General features: G+C 42.6%; 1 pseudogene; it reads left to right on the top strand.

Annotated features, from left to right (window-relative positions):
• The first annotated feature begins 1,214 nt into the window (after positions 1-1,214).
• The window catches only part of LOC112607748, a 23,054-nt pseudogene continuing 4,095 nt past the window's right edge, over positions 1,215-20,173 (top strand).

Below are 20,173 nucleotides of genomic sequence, written 5' to 3' on the forward strand. Positions count from 1 at the left end.
GAGGAGCAGAAGCAAAACTGACTAACACAAGTCCAACCAAAGCCACACTACTAGTAAGTGGGCAAATCAGAACGCAGAGTCCGCATTCTTGCTTTAGAAGCTTGTTGCACTTGGCCAGGCTTGGTAGCTCACACCTGTAATCCCAGAACTTTGGGAGGCCCAGGTGGGCAGATCACGAGGTCAGTTGATCGAGACCATCCTGGCCAACATGGTGAAACCCCATCTCTACTAAAAATACAAAAAATTAGCTGGGCGTGGTGGCACATTCCTGTAACTCCAGCTACTCAGAAGGCTGAGGCAGGAGAATTTCTTGAACCAGGGAGTCAGAAGTTGCAGTAAGCCGAGATCGTGCCACTGCACTCCAGCCTGCACAACGGAGCGAGACTCCATCAAAAAAAAAAAAGAGAGAGAGAGAGAGAAAGAAAGTTGTTGCACTTAATGGGTACATTTTAATACTAACAATGGTTAACATGCGTTGAGAACTTACTCTGTGCTAGATATTCTGTAAACAGAATCTCATAATGACCCTATCAGATAGGAACTATTATTAGCTCCATCTTACACTTGAGAAAACTGAATGTATTATAGTCACTTCACCCTCTTACCAAGTCAGTCATTGGCTTCATTGAGTTTTTTTGTTTTGCTTGGTTTTTACATTTACTTTTTATTTTTTATTTTATTTTTATTTTTTTGAGAAGAAGTCTCACTCTGTCACCCAGGCTGGAGTGCAGTGGCATGATCTCAGCTCACTGCAACCTCCGCCTCCCAGGTTCAAGCAATTATCCTGCCTCAGACTCCCGAGTAGCTGGGATTACAGGCATGCACCACCATGCCCAGGTAATTTTTGTATTTTTAGTGGAGACGGGATTTCACCATATTGGCCAGTCGGGTCTCAAACTTCTGACCTCAGGTGATATACCCGCCTGGGCCTTACAAAGTGCTGGGATTACAGGCATGAGCCACCATACCCAGCCTGGTTTTTACATTTATTTTTAATATTTGTATTTACACACAGTAAAATTTACTTTTTTGAATGTGCGGTTCTATTGCCAAATACAGAGAGGCCTATACCCACAACCACAATCAAGATAGAGAATAGAATGACTCCCCTCCATGGCACTAACTCCTGACTAGCTCTTCCCCTCACACCCCCAAGCCCAGTGGCAGTGGTGAAGGACTTTGACTCCCAAGGTAGGGGTGGGGATGAGTCCTCAATGGGAACCCTGGTGCAGAAGGTGGGGGGTAGCAGCACTGTCAGTGGGGACCACTGGGAAGCTGAGGACGAGGATGTCAAAGATAACTGGGAAGATAATGACAAAAAAGGAAAAAAAAAAAAAGAGGAAGCAGAAGTAAAACCAGAGATTAACATTTCAGAAAAAAAATAGCAGAGAAGATAAAAGACAAAGAACAACAATAGAAGAAAAAGCAAGTTGAAATTAAAAAGAGGTTAGAAGAACCTAAGAACCTAAAGTTCTAAAACCAGAAGAATAATTTAACAGACAAACCGTGCTAAAGAAATTACAGGAAGAGTCAGACCTCAAATTAGCAAAGGAAATTTTCATAGTTAATAATATAGACAGGGCCCAGTGGCTCACACATGTAACCCAGAACTTTGGGAGGCCGAGGTGGGCAGATTCCCTGAGGTCAGGAGTTCAAGACCAGCCTGATCAACATGGCGAAACCCCATCACTACTAAAAATACAGAAAATTAGCCAGGCGTGGTGGCACGTGCCTGTCATCCCAGCTACTTGGGAGGCTGAGGCAGGAGAATCGCTTGAACCTGGCAGGTGGAGGTTGCAGTGAGCTGAGATCACGCCAGTGCACTCCAGCCTGGGTGACAGAGCGAGACTCCATCTCAAACAATAATAATACAGTTTATGGAATAAATGCTATGAACCCATCTTTAAGAGATGACTTTACAGAGTTTGGAAAGTTACTAAAATATAAAATTATACAATATGAAAAGTCACTATATTATGCCAGTTTTTTGGAAGTCTTAGTTGGATATGTGTGTATTTCACTGGAAATTGATGACTTGAAAAATGTTACCAATTCACCAACTATGCTTTACAGTGAAAAACAGAAGCAAGCAAAGCAAAGCCAAACAGAAGAAATGTGTGGTGCCTGGAGGGGGTTAAAAGCCACTATGACAGAAGACTTGGCAGATCATGGTGGTGATGATGAAGCAACACCATTGTTTGGGGTAAATACCTGAGATTCATTGTCTCACATCCACGGAAACCTGGATGTGGACACACAAAGAGTGAGGTTCAGAGTGGAAGTTTAATAGGCAAAAGAAAGAGAAGAGGTCTCTGCAGAGAGAGGGTGCCTGGAGAAATGGGTTGCTGCTCCCACGGCGAAGTGCACGAGGTTTTATAGATGAGCTTGGGGAGGCAGTGTTTGGTTTACGTAGGGCGCAAAAGACTAGTTGGACCACGTGTGCCATTTGCATAGCGTGTGAAAATCTGGCCATCCCCACTCTCATCTTTTATTATGCAGATGGGTTCTCTACCTGGCCAGCACCATGTTGCCTGTTCTTTTACTGTACCATGGTGACAAAGAAAAGGGAATATGAACTCTCCATGTTGAACATACCTGGCCCTCAGGTAGCCCTTGTGCATTGGCACAGCTGCCGGCATTCACCCGTGCAAGCTTCTGGCTTGCTTATCTATGTCTGCAGCTCGATTTTTCAGGCTGCTCTTAAAGAAATGATTCTGGGGCTGCCTTTTTTGTTAAAAGGGAAATTCTGCCAAGGAATCTTTTGCCTTCACTATCTGCCAAATAACTAACCCTTTCTTTCTTTTCTTTCTTTTCTTTCTCTTTCTTTCTTTCTTTCTTTCTTTCCTTCTTTCTTTCTTTCTTTCTTTCTTTCTTTCTTTCTTTCTTTCTTTCTTTCTTTCTTTTCTTTCTTTCTTTCTTTTTTATAGAGTTTCGCTCTTGTCACTTAGGCTGGAGTGCAATGACACAATCTCAGCTCACTGCAACCTCCGCCTCCCAGGTTCAAGCAATTCTCCTGCCTCAATCTCCCGAGTAGGTGGGACTACAGGCATGCCCAGCCACCACGCCCAGCTAATTTTTGCATTTTTAGGAGAGACGGGGTTTCACCATGTTGGCCAGGATGATTTCGATATCTTGACCTCATGATCCACCTGCCTCGGCCTCCCAAAGTGTTGGGGTTATAGGCGTGAACCACTGTGCCTGGCCTCTTTTTATTTCTTAATATGATCTGATATCTAAAAATAAGACTACCAAGCCCTAGAAAAGTCTTAAAATAGCCCAGCCTGTGGGCTCAGTGGCTCACACCTATAGTCCTAGCAGTTTGGGAGGCCAAGGAGGGTAGATTGCCTGAGCTCAGGAGTTCAAGACCAGCCTGGGCAACATGGCAAAACCCCAGCTCTACTAAAAATACAAAAAAATAGCCGGGCGTGGTAGCGGGTGTTTGTAATCCCAGCTACTCAGGAGGCTGAGGCAGCAGAATGGCTTGAACCCAGAAGGTGGAGGCTACAGTGAGCCAAGATCACGCCACTGCACTCCAGCCTGGGTGACAGAGTCAAAAAAAAAAAAAAAAAAAAAAAGCCCAGCCTGTACATCAGACCCTTCTCTACATTGTAATGTGATTAATTATTTGTATAGATTTCTTACTAGTGAAACCACCCTGAATGTTTAGAATTAGCTTCTTTGGTCATGGTTTACCTTCTTCCAATGTGCTGTTAGAATCTACTTGCTGGTATTTGACTTAGGATTTTTGCATCAAGAGTTTTAAGTGAGGTTATTCTGGGGTGTTCTTCCTTGTGCTTTTTTGATCAGGTTTTTATATCAGTGTTATGCTAGCCTAATACAAAAAATCGGGACGCCTTCTTTCTCTGTGGCGTGAGATAGCTAAAATAACTCATCCATCTTTTCTTTTTCTTTTTCTTTCTTTCTTTCTTTTTTTTTTTTGAGACAGAGTGCAGTGGCACAATCTCAGCTCACTGTAACTTCTGCCTCCGCAGTTCAAATGATTCTCCTGCCTCAGCCTCCCGAGTAGCTGGAACTACAGGCGCCCGCCACCACACCCGGCTAACTTTTGTATTTTTAGTAGGGATGGGGTTTCACCATGTTGGCCAGGATGGTCTCCATCTCTTGACCTTGTGATCCACCCACCTTGACCTCCCAAATGCTGGGATTACAGGTGTGAGCCACCATGCCCAGCCTTCATTCATCTTTTCTTTTTTTGAGACGGAGTCTTGCTCTTGTCCCCCAGGCTGTAGTGCAATGGTGCGATCTCAGCTCACTGCAACCTCCGCCTCCTGGGTTCAAGCGGTTCTCCTGCCTCAGCCTCCCGAGTAGCTGGGATTACAGGCGCTTGCCACCATGCCTGGCTAATTTTTGTATTTTTAGTAGAGACGGGGTTTCACCACGTTGGCCAGGCTGGTCTCAAACTCCTGACCTCAGGTGATCTGCCTGCCTTGGCCTCCTAAAGTACTGGGATTACAGGCATGAGCCACTGCACCCCCACCCATCCATCTTTTCTATAAAGGTTTGTCAAGTCACTTTTTGACAAAAAAAATGAGGTTTTTTATACAAGATGGAGCTGTAGGTTGTCTCTGTCCAGCCAGGCTTTCCTTAATTTCCACCCTTTCATTTTATTTCCTTTTTTGTTTGTTTGTTTGTTTGTTTTGTTTTGAGATGGAGTCTTACTCTGTTGCCCAGGCTGGAGTGCAGTGACACAAACTCAGCTCACTGCAAGCTCCGCCTCCTGGGTTCAAGTGATTCTCCTACCTCAGCCTCCCTCCTGCTGGGACTACATGCACGAGTCACCACGCCCAGCTAATTTATTGTATTTTTAATAGAGACAGGGTTTCATCACGTTGGCCAGGCTGGTCTCAAACTCCTGAGCTCAAGTGATCCACCCGCCTCAGCCTCCCAAAGTGCTAGGATTGCAGGTGTGAGCCATGGTGCCCAGCCTTATTTTCTTCTCACCACCCTCACCCGCTTTCTTCTGCTCCTTCCATGAGTCTCAGCAAAAGCTTCCTTTTTACAACTTGCCTTTTTAGTATTCTTCCAATTGTACCTGGAAAATGCCATTTATAGTATATTTACCTTCTCTATTTGTATGTGTCATATTGCTGAGTTAGTTAGAAAATTACAAAACTTTTCATCAAACTGGTTGTTCCAAAACAATGTTTTGTTGTGGGAAAGGTAGGGATGGTACTCTGAAGCTATCCTAAATGTCTATAGGGTGCTTCTCAGCAAGCCACATGCACCCTAATTCCCCTCTCTGATTTTGGATGGTTCAATATTATAAAGAGAAGAATTGGGGGATCAAATATAAGACCACAAATATTTCATGCAATATCAATCACGGCTATAGAAGCAAAGGAAACAGGGAAGAGAAATAGGTCTGTGAGCTAACAGTGTAGGGAGAGTAGGCAAGGGGAATTTCTCGGATGAAATATCCCTTTAACCATGCTTACAGAGAGGGCCTCAGAGGCAAATCAGATTACCGCTTTTAAAAACTCACTACTATTTTTAGATCATAGTATATTATAAAATAATTTATTTTTGACAATTCTATACAATCATCTGTTGGTATTTTAGGGGAAATGATTCCAGAACCCTTCCTGGATACCAAAATTCCTGACGTTCAAGTCCCTTATATAAAACGGCATAGTGTTTATACATAACCTACACACATCTTCTTGTGTACTCCAAAGAAGCCCCTTTTGACATTTTTGTACAATTCTTCTCTAGGGTAATAACCACTAAAAGTTAATTTATTTTAAAGGTTAATGTAAATATATTTTGATTGTGAATCTATTGTATTTGCTTCTAAGATCACACAGAGATCTCTTATTTGTTTATGCCCCCCTTTTGTTGGCAGTAAGATCTTTCTTAGATTACAAAAAAGATAAAAAGAAGAACCTTCAAGCTCACCCTAATAAGAAATCTCTTTGCAAAATCATATCTAAAGTCATAAGTCACTTTAAAACTCAGTCCACTGCGGGACGTGCTGAGCTCTGGAATGAGGTGGTGCCTGTGCCTGCGCCTGCGGTGGCCTGTGTCCCAGAGGCCCCTTCAAGGCCCTGGCCCAGCTCTGCAGCTCATCTGTTGACTCCTGCTCCCTCTGCTGGCCCCGCTGCTCAGTGGCCATCCTTAAAACAGCACATGTGTCAGACCTACAACGGGCCTCAGGAGACAGCAAAGACTGGTCCACTTGGGGAAACTGAGTCCCGGCTGGTGACAGGCCTTGCTCAAACTCACAGTCAGTGGCAGGGCCAGCACTGCAGCCAGCCTCCCCACTGTTCCCCAGTCCTCACGATTACACAATTACTCATAGCTACTCAAATATTTTAGCACTTGGTAGTACTCCTTACCTATGAGCTGCTTTTCCAAAAACAAATAAACACGTTTCAAAGTGCATATATTATTAATTTATAATGTAAAAATAATGGTCAACATTTTGAATCAATTAACTGAAAGATTTTTTTTTAAGATTCTATTACTGATGCTGGTGATACACATAACAAAAATAATGAATCTCAAAAACATTGGGCTGAGCAAAACAAGCCAGGCATAAAATAGTACACGTGTAAAGTTCCATTCATTCCTTTTACATGAAAGTCCAGAACAGGCACAACTACCCTATGCCGAGAGAAATCACATCACTGCTTGCCTGGGGCAGGAGGAACCTCCAGTGGGCCCAGGGGAACATTTTAGACTGATGGAAATGTTCTAGATCTTGATTGTGATGTTAATGTCACAGCCACACACACACTTGTCAAAACCCATTGAACTACACATTTTATTTTATATTATTTTATTATTTTTTCTTTTTGAAACAGGGTCTCACTCTAGCCCAGGCTAGAGTACAGTGGCACAATAACAGCTCACTACAGCCTCGATCACCCAGGTTCAAGCAATCCTCCCACCTCAGCCTCTGGAGTAGCTGAGACCACAGGCATGCGCCACCACATCTGGCTAATTTTTGTATTTTTTGTAGCGATGACTTTTTGTCATATTGCTGAGGTTGGTCTTGAACTGCTGAGCTCAAGTGATCCTCCCACCTCGGCCTCCCAAAGTGCTGGGATTGAGGCAACCTCACCCAACTGAAGTACACATTTTAATGAGTGCATTTGTATTTGGTGTAAATTGTACCTCAATAAAGTTGGTTTTAAAGCAAAAAAGTTCTGGGCTAGTCAAATCATAAACTCTAATCAATTCTTTCAACCTGAATATTCCTGGACCTATTTTTCAAAAGAAAAAGAAAGAGTTAGAAGTGGTGGCTCACGCTGTAATCCCAGCACTTTGGGAGACCGAGGCAGGCGGATCACCTGAGGTCAGGAGCTCAAGACCAGCTTGGTCAACAAGGTGAAACCCCGTCTCTACTAAAAATACAAAAATTAGCTGGACATGGTGGCATGCCCCTGTTAATCCCAGCTACTTGAAAGGCTGAGGCAGGAGAATCAGCCTTGAACCTGGGAAGCAGAGGTTGCAGTGAGCCAAGATGGCACCACTGCACTCCAGCACGTCTAGCCTGGGCGACAAGAGCAAAACTCTGTCTCAAAATAAAAAAATAAATAAAAATATCAATAAACAGACATCCTCTTGCTTCAGTATTTGGCCACATGCTTTGATTTCCTGAAAAGGAATAAAAACCTAGATCCAAAAGGCAGGGTCAGGGAGGGAAATAATAGTTTCCACATGTTTTCTCAGAAGATAATTCAGTACCAAAGACAACATGCCAACAGGAGAAATAAAATTGTGGAAAGAGCATGATGCTGAGTGGGAGGTCTTTTGAATCCCCAGCTCACACCTCAAGACAGAGCTTGGCCACAGGTGAGCTCAGGGCCTGAGTGCACGTAGCACAGGCCAAACCAGGAGCCACTAAAGGCATCACCAGTGCCTAGCCCCTTACCAAGGTGTGTGCTCTGGGGTGGAGACTCAGCTGCCAGACAGAACGGTGACTTGGAGTTTCTGCTCTACCCTAAACTTTCTCTCATGTGACAGTGGCTACATTGCACGGTGACCCAGCTTTGATTGCCACTCTTCATAAGACATGCACCATGACTCTTTATGGCACCAGGTCCTATGTGTGCAAAGTAGGACTTAGATGGAAGAAAATCCAGTTCTGGATTCTGGGTTCAAATCTCCTGGTAGAAAAATAGGGATTTGTTTATTTATTTTAGAGACAGGGTATTGCTGTGTTGCCCAGGGTGAACTTGAACTTCTAGGCTCAATGGATACTCCCACCTCAACCTCCCCAGTAGCTGGGACTTCAGGCACCTCACCCAATTAAAGAGTTTGTTACAAACTCTTTAACTCATTTAATCCTCACAGCAACCTTCTTTGTGAGATACTGTTATCAGCCCTATTGTACAGATGAGGAAATTGAGATAGAGAGGAGTTCAGTAGCTTCATCAACATTATAGAAGGGACAAAGCCAGGAAGCAAACCTAGGCTGCCTGTCCTGATAGCTCATGCTTTTAATCAGCATGTTACAGTGCCCGCCACGCTACCGAAGAAAATCAAGATGTGGACGCTGCTATGACCTGAATGTTTCTGTCCTCCCAAAATTCATATGTTGAAATCCTATCTGTCAAGGTGATTGTAGTAGGAGGTGGTTCCTGGGGAGGATGATTAGATTATGGGGGTGGAGCCCCCATGAACTGGATTAATGCTTTTATAAAAGAGGCCCCAGAGATGCCTTCAGCCCCTTCCACCATGTGAGGACAGACAGAGACGGTGCTAAGAGCCAGAAATCAGGCCTCCACCAGACAATCTGCCAGTGCCTTGATCTTGGACTTCTCAGCCTCCAGAACTGGGAGAAATAAATATCTATTGTTTATGGGCTACCCTGTGTGTGATATTTTGTTGTGACAAATAATAGCCCAAACAACTAAGACACTTTAAGCCCTCGCTACTCAAAGTGGGGTCCATGGATCAACAGTTATAGCAGCAACCGGGAGCTTCTTAAGAATGCAGAGCCTGATCCTCCCTAGACCTACTGGCTTACAGCTGGCATTTGAACAAGATCGGCAGGTGGTTCACTAAAGTTGGAGAAGAGCTGCTCTAAACAAGAAAGTGTTCAGTTTCTCTTGCTTTGTTTTGCTCTGTTTTTGCTTTTCTTTTAGTCCCAGACTCCCTTGAGAATCTGATGAAAGTCATGGATCCTGGGCAAAAAAATGTGCACAGGATTTTGAAGAGGAGTTCATAGATTCACATTCATGAAACCCTATTGTGGAGGATCTGAAGGTGCTCAGAACCGGTCCTTTATGCCTTCCATGCATTATTACATGTAGTCCTTATAAACCCACTATCGTTAACATGGGAACTTGGAGAGGTTAAGTACCTTGCCCTAGTCATAGCTAGGAAGTGCTGACACCAGAGTCAAAATAGACATTCTGCCCACAGGGCCCAACTATAACACTATTCTGCTGAGAGGGGTGACTCAGCTACAGTGATTCTGGAGAACATCCTGATACGACTTTCCCCTTCTCTGACAAGTTCATTCTGTCCACTAGAGTATAGTTCCCATGAAGGAAACACCAGTGGAGTGATGAGGTAGGGGCCACTGCCTACAGAGGAAGCTTGGCCGGATGGCGGATGGATCCTAGCAATCCACGTGATGGTGGGTGTCCTGGGAAGGTCTCCTGTGTATCTTCCTGACACACTTCCAACCTGTCCAGCCTCAAACCATGTGCCAATCCATAACTGTCACCTATATCACTCTCCTACTGTCAGCCATGGTTGGCAAAGAGATTTCCTTTCATGGGCCAACTGATTGATTGGTAGTGGCTACTTGGTGTTTCAATATTAAAGAGAAGCCAGTTGAGGACTGTGATAGATTAGTAACACCTGCCCCCCAGTGGCACAGGATAGCACAGTAGTAGGAATGCCACCTGGTCCATTAAATCACTGCTTAATGCCCTTGGCTTTCCATTCCTTTATTTAACACACCTGTACTAAGTGTGAATTCTGTATACACAGCAAAAGCGCTCTTATTCATCCTAATGGAATGACGAACTTAAACTGCCTGACAGAATGAAGTATTACTAACAAGCACATACACCTTAAACATTTCATTTTCAATTAAAACACTTACATACTTAGGAATTAACCGATTTTAGAAGAAGGGCTAAGTCCCTTTGCTTCTGGGTCTACTCGTTTGGAGTTTCCCATGGATTTTTTTCACACCAGACTCAAAATGCACCTTTTTGTCTCCCTCCCTCCCTCCCTCCCTCCCTCCCTCCCTCCCTCCCTTCCTTCCTTCCTTCCTTCCTTCCTTCCTTCCTTCCTTCCCTCTTTCTTTGTTTCAGACAGGGTCTTACTCTGTCACACAGGCTGGAGTGCAGTGACGTGATAATGCCCCACTACAGCCTCAACCTCCTGGGCTCAAGTGACACTCCCACCTCGGCTTCCTGAGTAGCTGGGACTACGGGTGTATGCCACTGTTTGGCTAATTCTTATTTTTTGTAGAGAGAGGGTCTCCCTATGTTGCCCAGGCTGGTCTCAAACTCCTGGGCTCAAGTGATCCTCTCACTTTGGCCTCCCAAAGTGCTGGGATTACAGGCGTGAGCCACCACGCCCAGCCAAAATGCACTATCTTTTAAAGATCCTTCTGAAGCAATCTGCTGGCAGTATCTTAACAGATTCCCAGTACTATCGGCTTCCCCACACCTCATCCAAAAGCAAAACTTATGGGAAATTTATATATAATTTTCCAAGCATTCAACTTAGGTTTCATAGAAATAATCCTTTTCTTTCCCCCCCATAAAGTTACCAAACCACACATTTCATCAAATTATATAATTACATAACAAGTATAATTTGTATGAAGAGATTTGGGCAGAAACACAACTAATTACTGGATATATGCTACTCAACCAGCTGCAAAGGGTTTTACGGAGAACTGGAGAGCATTAGTTACTCTCAAGAGCCAGACAAGTGATGGCCAGTTAGCAGAGTTTTGGTTACACTACACAGAGCTCTCTCTGGTGACACTCAATTAAACGAGATTTTTAGCCTAAATTTCCATGTACGATGTTCCTAATATGTCTGTAAGGCATTAAAGTTCTTAATGTAGGCTGGGCACAGTGGCTCACACCTATAATCTCAGAATATTGGGAGGGGGAAGTAGGCAGATTACTTGAGTCCAGGAGTTCGAGACCAGCCTGGGCAACATGGCAAAACCCCATCTCTACAAAAAATACAAAAATTAGCCAGGCAAGGTGGTCCAAGCATGGTGGTGTGTGCCTGTAGTCCCACCTACTCAGGAGGCTGAGGTGGGAGGATCGCCTGAGCCCAGGGAGGTTGAGGTTGTAGTGAGCCATGATTGCATTACTGCACTCCTGCCTGGGTGACAGAGTAGGACCCTGTCTGAAAAACAAAATGAAACAAAAAGATCCTGCTATGACTTGGAATTATAAAATGAAGAGGAACAAAAGATTAAAATATGTTCAGATAATCCTTTCTGGTGTCTTCACTTTTTTTGCAGGGAGTCTTTTGATATCATTTTAAACTTATATTCTTCCATAAGAACTCTTGTAATTTACCTTTCATCAAATCTGAAACAAGGAGAGCTTAAAATATATATAAATTAAAGTAAGTTTGTGATCTCCATAGTGTTGAGATAACTTTGTTACACGTAATACCCTAAAGAAAATATTGATCTTGGCAACTAGTAACAGGAACCAAAAATAACAGTGGTTAAGACAAGAGATATATTTGTTGTTGTTGGTTTTTTTTTCCCTCATAGAGACAGGCAGTCTGGGGCTAGAATAGCAATTCCAGGTTCATCTGGGATGCAGTCTCTTTCTTTCTGTCCAACAGCCTTACTTTATGACTTCCATCCTCAAGTTTGCTCCATGGTCTCAAGATGGTTGCTGCAGCTCCAACTATTACATTAGCATTCAATGCAGGATGACAATAAGAGAAGGCCACAAACCATGTGCTTCCCAGTCAATTCAGGCCCCTTAGAAAAACTTTACTAAAAAGCCCCACCTAGTGACCTCTACATACTTTATCACTGGTGCTCTTATTTGTAAGAATATCTAAAAACATCATTTTATAGCTAGGCACAAGCTTCAACAATTTTGAGTTCTTGTTACTAAGAGGGAAAGACTGGATAGTGAGTAGAGTAGACAACAGTGTTTCCCATAAAATATAGTCTGGCCAGGCACGGTGGCTCATGCCTATAATCCCAGCACCTTGGGAGGGTGAGGGAGGAGGATCGCTTGAGCCTAGGAGTTCAAAACCAGTCTGGGCAGCATGGTGAAACCCCGTCTCTACAAAAAATACAAAAATTAGCTGGACATGGTGGCACATGTCTGTGGTCCCAGCTACTAAGGAATCTGAGGTGGGAGAATCACCTGAGCCTGGGGGGGGTCAAGGCTGTAGTGAGCCATGATCACACTGCCGCACTCCAGCCTGGGTGACAAAGGGAAACCCTGTCTCAAAAAAAAAAAGAAAAAGAGAAAATTTTTTTTTAAATCTTAGCAGGATATTCTAAAAACCAAAATATTTGATACACACCTTATTTCCTGACTGGTCCAGATAACCGGGAATTTCTGTATATTACAAAGATCTATTGATCTTTTGCTTTGCAAAAGTCCTGTTCAGTTGTTACAACTATGTTTTAGACACCATGTGGAACACTTGTTTTATTCACTCCGTATCTCCATTTCGAGCCACACACTACCCAGGACATTTGTATTGGGTGCCAGCTCAAGCTCACATGGATGTTGCTACCATGAGCAGAATTCTGCTTCTACAAAGTACATACTGTGCATACTCAACTCTGTAGTTGTGAGCTTTTAGAAATATCGGTCAAGGTCCTATTACCAAGTTTTGCCAATCAGGTGCACCTGAGAGCACAAGCCGCACTAGGCAGGCAGCTAAAAGCAGCTGACTGGCTGCCCAGGGTGGCTTGCCTCCAGTTTCTTTTTCACCATCTTCCAGGCAGTCAATGCTTTTTACAAGGGTGCGAAAAGTTCTCTCTTCTCCAGAATCCAATACAACAGTTGCAACAGTGTATCTTAGACTCATTTGAAAATACAATTCACCAAACACTTAACAAACCCTGACTTTGTTAGACAATGGAAATGCCCTCAAAGATGTCACACCTACGAAGGGAGATGAGGTGTATGACACTGATTAACGGATACAAGGAAGGCCTAGAGAGATTATGGAAGAAAGTTCATAGCTTCCTTACTTCTACTAAGTTACACTTGAACAAGCCCCAGCCCACAAGGCCCCTTCCTTCCCGGTGGTTGTCCTGGATACTCCACTTTTTTTTTTTAACCTTCATGGGAGGCATTGGATTGCCTTGCTTTTACTTTTTGGGCATCAAAGTCCTATTCACCACGCATCTCCAACTATAATTCATTAGGCTACATGTAATCAATTCCTTCCTCTGTTCCCATCATCTCTAATGCTTCTTTCAGATGCTCTATTGGCTGGCATTGCTCACTAATGACAAGACCTCACTGGGACCAGGCGAGATCATTTTTGGCTTCCATTGTTGGACCATACCCATGACCACCACCAACAATGTCAAACACTTAACAACCTCTGACACCCTTTAGCACCATGGCTCAGACTCTCAGATTTAAAGCATGATGGATGCAGAAATTCAGCTGGCCCCCAGTCACCGCTCTTTCACAGGTACCATCTCAACATCAGTTATGTACCTCTGCCTCTGCAAATCCACCTCCTCCCAAAGTCTGAACTTCCAGCAGTGCGGAAATGCCCTGTCTCCTAAATTCCTGGTTCCATCCTCCCAATGTATAAGCAAATTGTCTGAGGTCAGAGTCGTGATTCCCAGTGAACACAGTAGTTTAAGAATTCGGGGTTACTTATGTACACAAATGAATAAAGAAGCAATATAAATGAATGTAACAAAGTAACAACAGACAAGTATGAGGAAGAGAGTACAATGGGTATATTCTAGTACTAAGAATACCAGTCATACATTATGTAATTTGTTTTTTTTATCTAAAATACACTTTTCCATACAGTAATTTATTTGAACTCAAAAGACTCTGGCATGTACAGAAATAGGTCAGGTATTATTATCATTTTAAACATCAGAAAACAGAATCTTAGAAAGGTTAAATGCCTTTCTCAAAAACTTCTCAAATAGTACAATAGAACTTCAATGTAAATCCAGATCTTCTGTCCAAATCCAGTTTATCTTCTACTATATTATCTGCTCGTGGCATTACTCTAATGTTCAGCTCACTGGGGGGCAGCCGTAACTAAGAAAACATTATAAATCTCCCTCTTGGTTGGGCGCAGTGGTTCACGCTTGTAATCCCAGGACTTTGGGAGGCCAAGGTGGGTGGACCACTTGAGGCCACGAGTTTGAGACCAGCTTGGCCAACATACTGAAACCCGTCTCTACTAAAAATACAAAAAATTATCTGGGTGTGGTGGCAGGCGCTGTAAGCCCAGCTACTCAGGAGGCTGAGGCAGGAGAATTGCTTGAACCCAGAAGGTGGAAGTTGCAGTGAGCCGAGATTGTGCCACTGCACTCCAGCCTAGGCAACAAGAGCAAAACTGTGTCTCAAAAAAAACTCCCTCTTTTTTAGTATCAGAGCATACTATGTGAGTTTACAAGTCTTCCTTAACTTACCAAACTGAATTACTCCTTTAGATGTTTGTTATTTCTCCCACTGGGAAGTGGAGTCATTTCCTTCCCCTTGAATCTTGGCAGGCTTTGGTGACTTGCTTCACCAATGTAACATTGCAGAGGTGATTTATGAAGCTAGGTCATAAAAAGCCTGTCAGCTTCTGTCCAGACCTCTTAAGAACTCACTCTTAGAAGCCTGCTGCTATGCTGTGATGAAGCGCAAGCAGCCCATAGAAAGAGCCATCAGGAGAGGAAACAAGGCCCCAAGAGACAGCCCTGGCTGAGCTCCTGGCCAAGAGCCATGTGAGGGAATGATCTTAGAAGTGGATCACCTAGTCCCTGTCAAGACAGATGAGCTGTCTCCACCCAGCCTGCCCAACTTGCAGATCCATAGACCAAGTAAATCACTGTTATTATTTCAAGCCATTAGGTTTTAAGATGATTTGTTTCATAGTAAATAACTGCAGTCTACCTTTCCAAAACCTTCATGGCTAAAAAGAATACACAAAGAGAAGTAGTGGTATATATCAAACTGGCTATACATTATGAATATTTGCATGTTTATTTCACTTACATGTTCTATTTTATATTTTTAAAAGTAAATGAAGAGGCCGGGTGCAGTGGCTCACGCCTGTAATCCCAGCACTTCAGGAGGCCAAGATGGGCGGATCACCTGAGGTCAGGAGTTCAAGACCAGCCTGGCTAACATGGTGAAACCCCGTTTCTAATAAAAATACAAAAAATTAGCCGGGTGTGCTGGCACACGCCTGTAATCCCAGCTACTAGGGAGGCTGAGGCAGGAGAATCGCTTGAACCCAGGAGGTTGAGGTTGCAGTGAGCCGAGATCGAACCATTGCACTTCAGCTTAGGCAACAAGAGTGAAACTCTATCTCAAAAAAAAAAAAAAAAAAGTAAAAGGAAGAGTACCCTCTGATTTAAAAAGAAAAAAAAGGCAATTAGACGAATTGCTTTAAAATGCCTTCAACCCTAAATAATAAAAATCTTATTATAAATATATTAGTATTTGGTTTGAAATTCTGTGAAAAGAATTAGGCCCTCCAGCTTTTACAGTTCCATGAAGGCCTTCTAAATATAGGAAAGTAAAACTGAAATTTATGTCAGTTCGTTAATGGCATCACTTAAAACTATAACAGTTAATTAACTAATTAACAACTTAATTAACTCAGCAGTTAATTTACTTACTTGAGTTCACTTAAATTCCCTAGATGTGATTTAATGAACTTTCAGTGTAATTTCTGACTAACCATGTAAACTGTATGATGTATATCTCTTCAATTTGGATTTTTTTTTGAAATAATATTATTTAAGGCAGAACACTAAGCCTACTAATGAGTTTTCATTTTTTTCTTCAATAGGGAAACTCTCTGAACTTCTGGCAAGTAGCAAGTTTCCCATCAACCTTGCTGGGGTTTTTTTTGTTATTGTTATTGTTTTTGAGACAGGACTCACTGTGTTATCCAGACTGGAGTGCAGCAGCATGATCTCGACTCACTGCAACCTCTGCCTCCTGGGCTCAGGTGACCCTCCCACCTCAGTCTCCTGAGTGGCTGGGACTACAGGCATGTGTCACCACATCCAGCTAATTTTTGTATTTTTAGTAGAGATGGGGTTTCATGTTGGCCAGGCTAGTCTCGAACTCCTGGGCTCAAGTGATCTGCCCACCCCAGCCCCACAAAATACTGGGATTACAGGCATGAGCTACTCCACCCAGTCCCACTCAGCCTTTTTACTTTTACAAAGAAAATCATATTTGGATTTGTTGGTTTGTTTAAATGCATCAAAATAAGATTCAAAATTCAGCAAGCCAAGGTGAGCAAATTTCATGATAGTTTATTAATAATTAATTATCCTATATTTTTAAAAATGGACACCGAAACAAACAATAATTGAAAAAAACTGTTATAAAACATTTCTCTGGCCCATGGATTTACTTATTAAACCAACATGTTTACATAGCAGTAGGTAATGTCAGGTTACTCAATTTGTGGCCCATTAACCTGTGCCCATCTATGAACTGTTTTTACCAGTGGAAAATGAGAAGAGTACAGGAAGTAAGTGTTTAGATATATATACAGGACTTTGAGAGAATAAATATGTCTGTTGACTATCATAAAGAGACATTTGGAGGCTGGGTGCAGTGTCTCACACCTGTAATCCCAGCACTTTGGGAGGCTGAGGCAGGCGGATCACCTGAGGTCAGGAGTTCAAGACTAGCCTGGCCAACATGGCAAAACCCTGTCTCTACAAAAATACAAAAATTCGGCCGGGCACAGTGGCTCACGCCTGTAATCCCAGCACTTTGGGAGGCCGAGGTGGGCGGATCACCTGAGGTCAGGAGTTCTAGACCAGCCTGACCCACACGGAGAAACCCCATCTCTACTAAAAATAGAAAATTAGCCGGGCTGGGTGGCCCATGCCTATAATCCCAGCTACTTGGAAAGGCTGAGGCAAGAGAATCACTTGAACCTGGGAGGTGGAGATTGCAGTGAGCCGAGATCACGCCATTGCACTCCAGCCTGGGCAACAAGAGCAAAACTCCGTCTCAAAAAAAAAAAAAAAAAATACAAAAATTCACCGAGTGTGGTGGTGCATGCCTGTTATCCCAGCTACTCAGGAAACTGAGGCAGAAGAATCGCTTGAACCTGGGAGGCAGAGGTTGCAGTGAGCCAAGATCGCACCATTGCATTCTAGCCTGGGCAACAAGAGTGAAATTCCATCTCAAAACAAAAAAAAAAAAAAAAAAAAAAAAGAAAGAGAAAAAGAAAAAAAAAAGAGAGATTTGGGCTTGTATTTTAGCCTGTATTTTAATTTTTTTCTAATCATTCATTTTTATTGTGTTTTACAAACATCTCAGTCTACAACAGATTGCTTTTTTTTTTCAAAGTTGGTTCCTTTTCAAAGATAGTTTGGGAAGCACTGATTTAACTGTACTAACTACTGTGGCAAACAAAAATTGGATTAAAAATGATCCCTGCTTTCATAAAGCTTGCATATTAATAAGAAAGGCAGGTTGTGATTGTTGCATAATTGAAGTGTAAACAATATGTTCTAGACACTTAGAGGAAAGAGATGATTCCACAAGGAAAGGTAATAGAAGGCTTCGTAGAGGAGGCAATTGTTGAACAAGGTCTTGTTTGATGAATGAGTAGAGTCTGGGGAGGTAAAAATAGAAAAGGATACACATTTCAGTCAGAGTGAACAATGGGAGTAAAGTCGGGGAAAAATGCAGCTATGTATTGGGAAGAGCATACAACTGACCTCATTTGGTAGGAGCAGAGGGAATGTGATAAATCTAGAAGGGTAGACCCAGAGGTCCAATTGTAGAAGGCCGTTTGAATGTGAAGCTAAGAGGTTTGCACTTGCCTGAGGTCATCTCCAAGCTGCCACTGAAAATTTCTGAGCTGAGAAGTGGTGTTCTTAAAGTTGTGCTTCTGACAGATGAATCTGAGGAGAGAAAAACTGGAGAATTAGATGAGGAAGGATATCCCAGATTTTTCAGGTACAAACTGATAGATTCAAGTCATCTTAAGACCCTGGCAATTGAGATTTTAAAAAGTACACTTTTAACCTTTCCAAAGTAGTGATCAACAAGTGAAAATACAACAGCAATCTACTCCAGAAAGCTCCTGAGTAAGTGATGGGTTGCTGACACTTATGATGCATTCGCCATGTGCATTTTAGGTCCAGTATCTCATGTAATCACCAAAACCACTCTATTTCAGGTTCTATTATCCCCATTTTACATATGAGAAATTTGAGGCTATAAAAGTTAGGTCCCATACCCAAGGTCACTCACTAAATAATAATAGCCTAGGGCCGCACGTGGTGGCTCATGCCTGTAATCCCAGCACTTGGGGAGGCCAAGGTGGTTGGATCACCTGAGATAAGGAGTTTGAGACCAGCCTGGTCAACATGCTGAAATCCTGTCCCTACTAAAAATACAAAAATTAGCCAGGCGTGGTGGTGGGTGCCTGTAATTTCAGCTACTCAGGAGGCTGAGGCAGGAGAATCTCTTGAACCCAGGAGGTAGAGGTTGCAGTGAGCCAAGATCACACTATTGCACCTAGCCTGAGCAACAAGAATAAGAATCTGTCTCAAAAAAAAAAAAAAAAGCACCTAAAACTAACCAAATCAGTCTGATGCCAAAGTCCATTTTGGCACTATTGCATGCCAAACAAAAAGTAAACACTCAAACATGTTAGGCTTTCCCTGCATAAAGGATGATTTAGGAGAAGACAATTAAAATCCATACCAGCTATCTACTTGAACATTATGAAGCCCATTCTCTGGAAACGTCTGGGATTTTATCTGTTTTTCCATCTGAAAGATGAGACTACAATGTACAATAGGAAGATGATTTTTCTTTAGTGAGAGCTGAGGATATTTTTATATCTACAAACTTTTGAATATGCTTGCTTCACAAAAGGACCAGCACAAGTTGCGGGGTTTTTTTGTTTGTTTGTTTGTTTTGTTTTTTAAAAAGAACTTGGCGGGGAGCGGTGGCTCATGCCTGTAATCCCAGCACTTTGGGAGGCCAAGGCAGGCAGATCACAAGGTCAGGAGCACAAGACCAGCCTGGTCAACACGGTGAAACTCTGTCTCTACTAAAAATACAAAAATTAGCTGGGCTTAGTGGGGTGCATCTGTAATCCCAGCTACTCGGGAGGCTGAGGCAGGAGAATCACTTGAACCAGGGAGGTGGAGGTTGCAGTGAGCCCAGATCACACCACTGCACTCCAGCCTGGGCAACAAAGCGAGACTCCATCTCAAAAACAAACAAAAACAACTTACCAATATAACAAAGCAAATATATGACTGCCTATCCAGAATTGAAGTACGAGTTACAATGGCAAGTCTGCACTTGAATAAATGGTGGCAATAAAAGGTGAAAAACAAACACTATAAAGTTTATTGATTTGCCTAGTTGGAAAGGAGAAGCTAATGGAACAGAAACTACTGATCATAGCACCATTATTCTCTAGAAATGTGAGCAATTTCAAAGACACTATTTTTATCTTGAAATAGATTCTAATTTAATTGTCTTCCATAATATAAATGCAATTATATATCTGTTGTTTGAGAATTTTAAAAAAGAACCTTTAATTAAAATGGTGCACATGATTGAGATAGAATTTCTAATAGAGGCACTTCTGTTTGAACACATAACTTAGGAACTTACTGACAGATGTATCCTCCAATGCCAGCCCCTGAGAAGCTCCGAGGAAGAGCAGTATTGAGTTTCTCATAAGTGTTTCCTAAGCCTAAATAGAAATGTCTAATTACGTTGCAGTCTCCTTCATCTACTCTCCTTGCCAATCTCTTTGGCACACAATCCCAGCCTTGATGTTCTAACTAGTGTTTCGATTCCCAGGCTAGCTCACAAGAGTAGCCAGATTCAAACTGTAGCAGAAATAAGATTCAAGAAAAAAATAGCATAGGAGAAAGAATGGGAGACAGGACAATGTATGTTCCGGTTATCTACTGCTCTGTGATAAATCACACCTAAACATAATGCCTGAACAGCAATGGTTTGTTAGCCCA

Source organism: Theropithecus gelada, chromosome 15 (assembly GCF_003255815.1).
Source record: "Theropithecus gelada isolate Dixy chromosome 15, Tgel_1.0, whole genome shotgun sequence".
In the NCBI taxonomy this organism is placed as follows: Eukaryota; Metazoa; Chordata; class Mammalia; order Primates; family Cercopithecidae; genus Theropithecus; species Theropithecus gelada.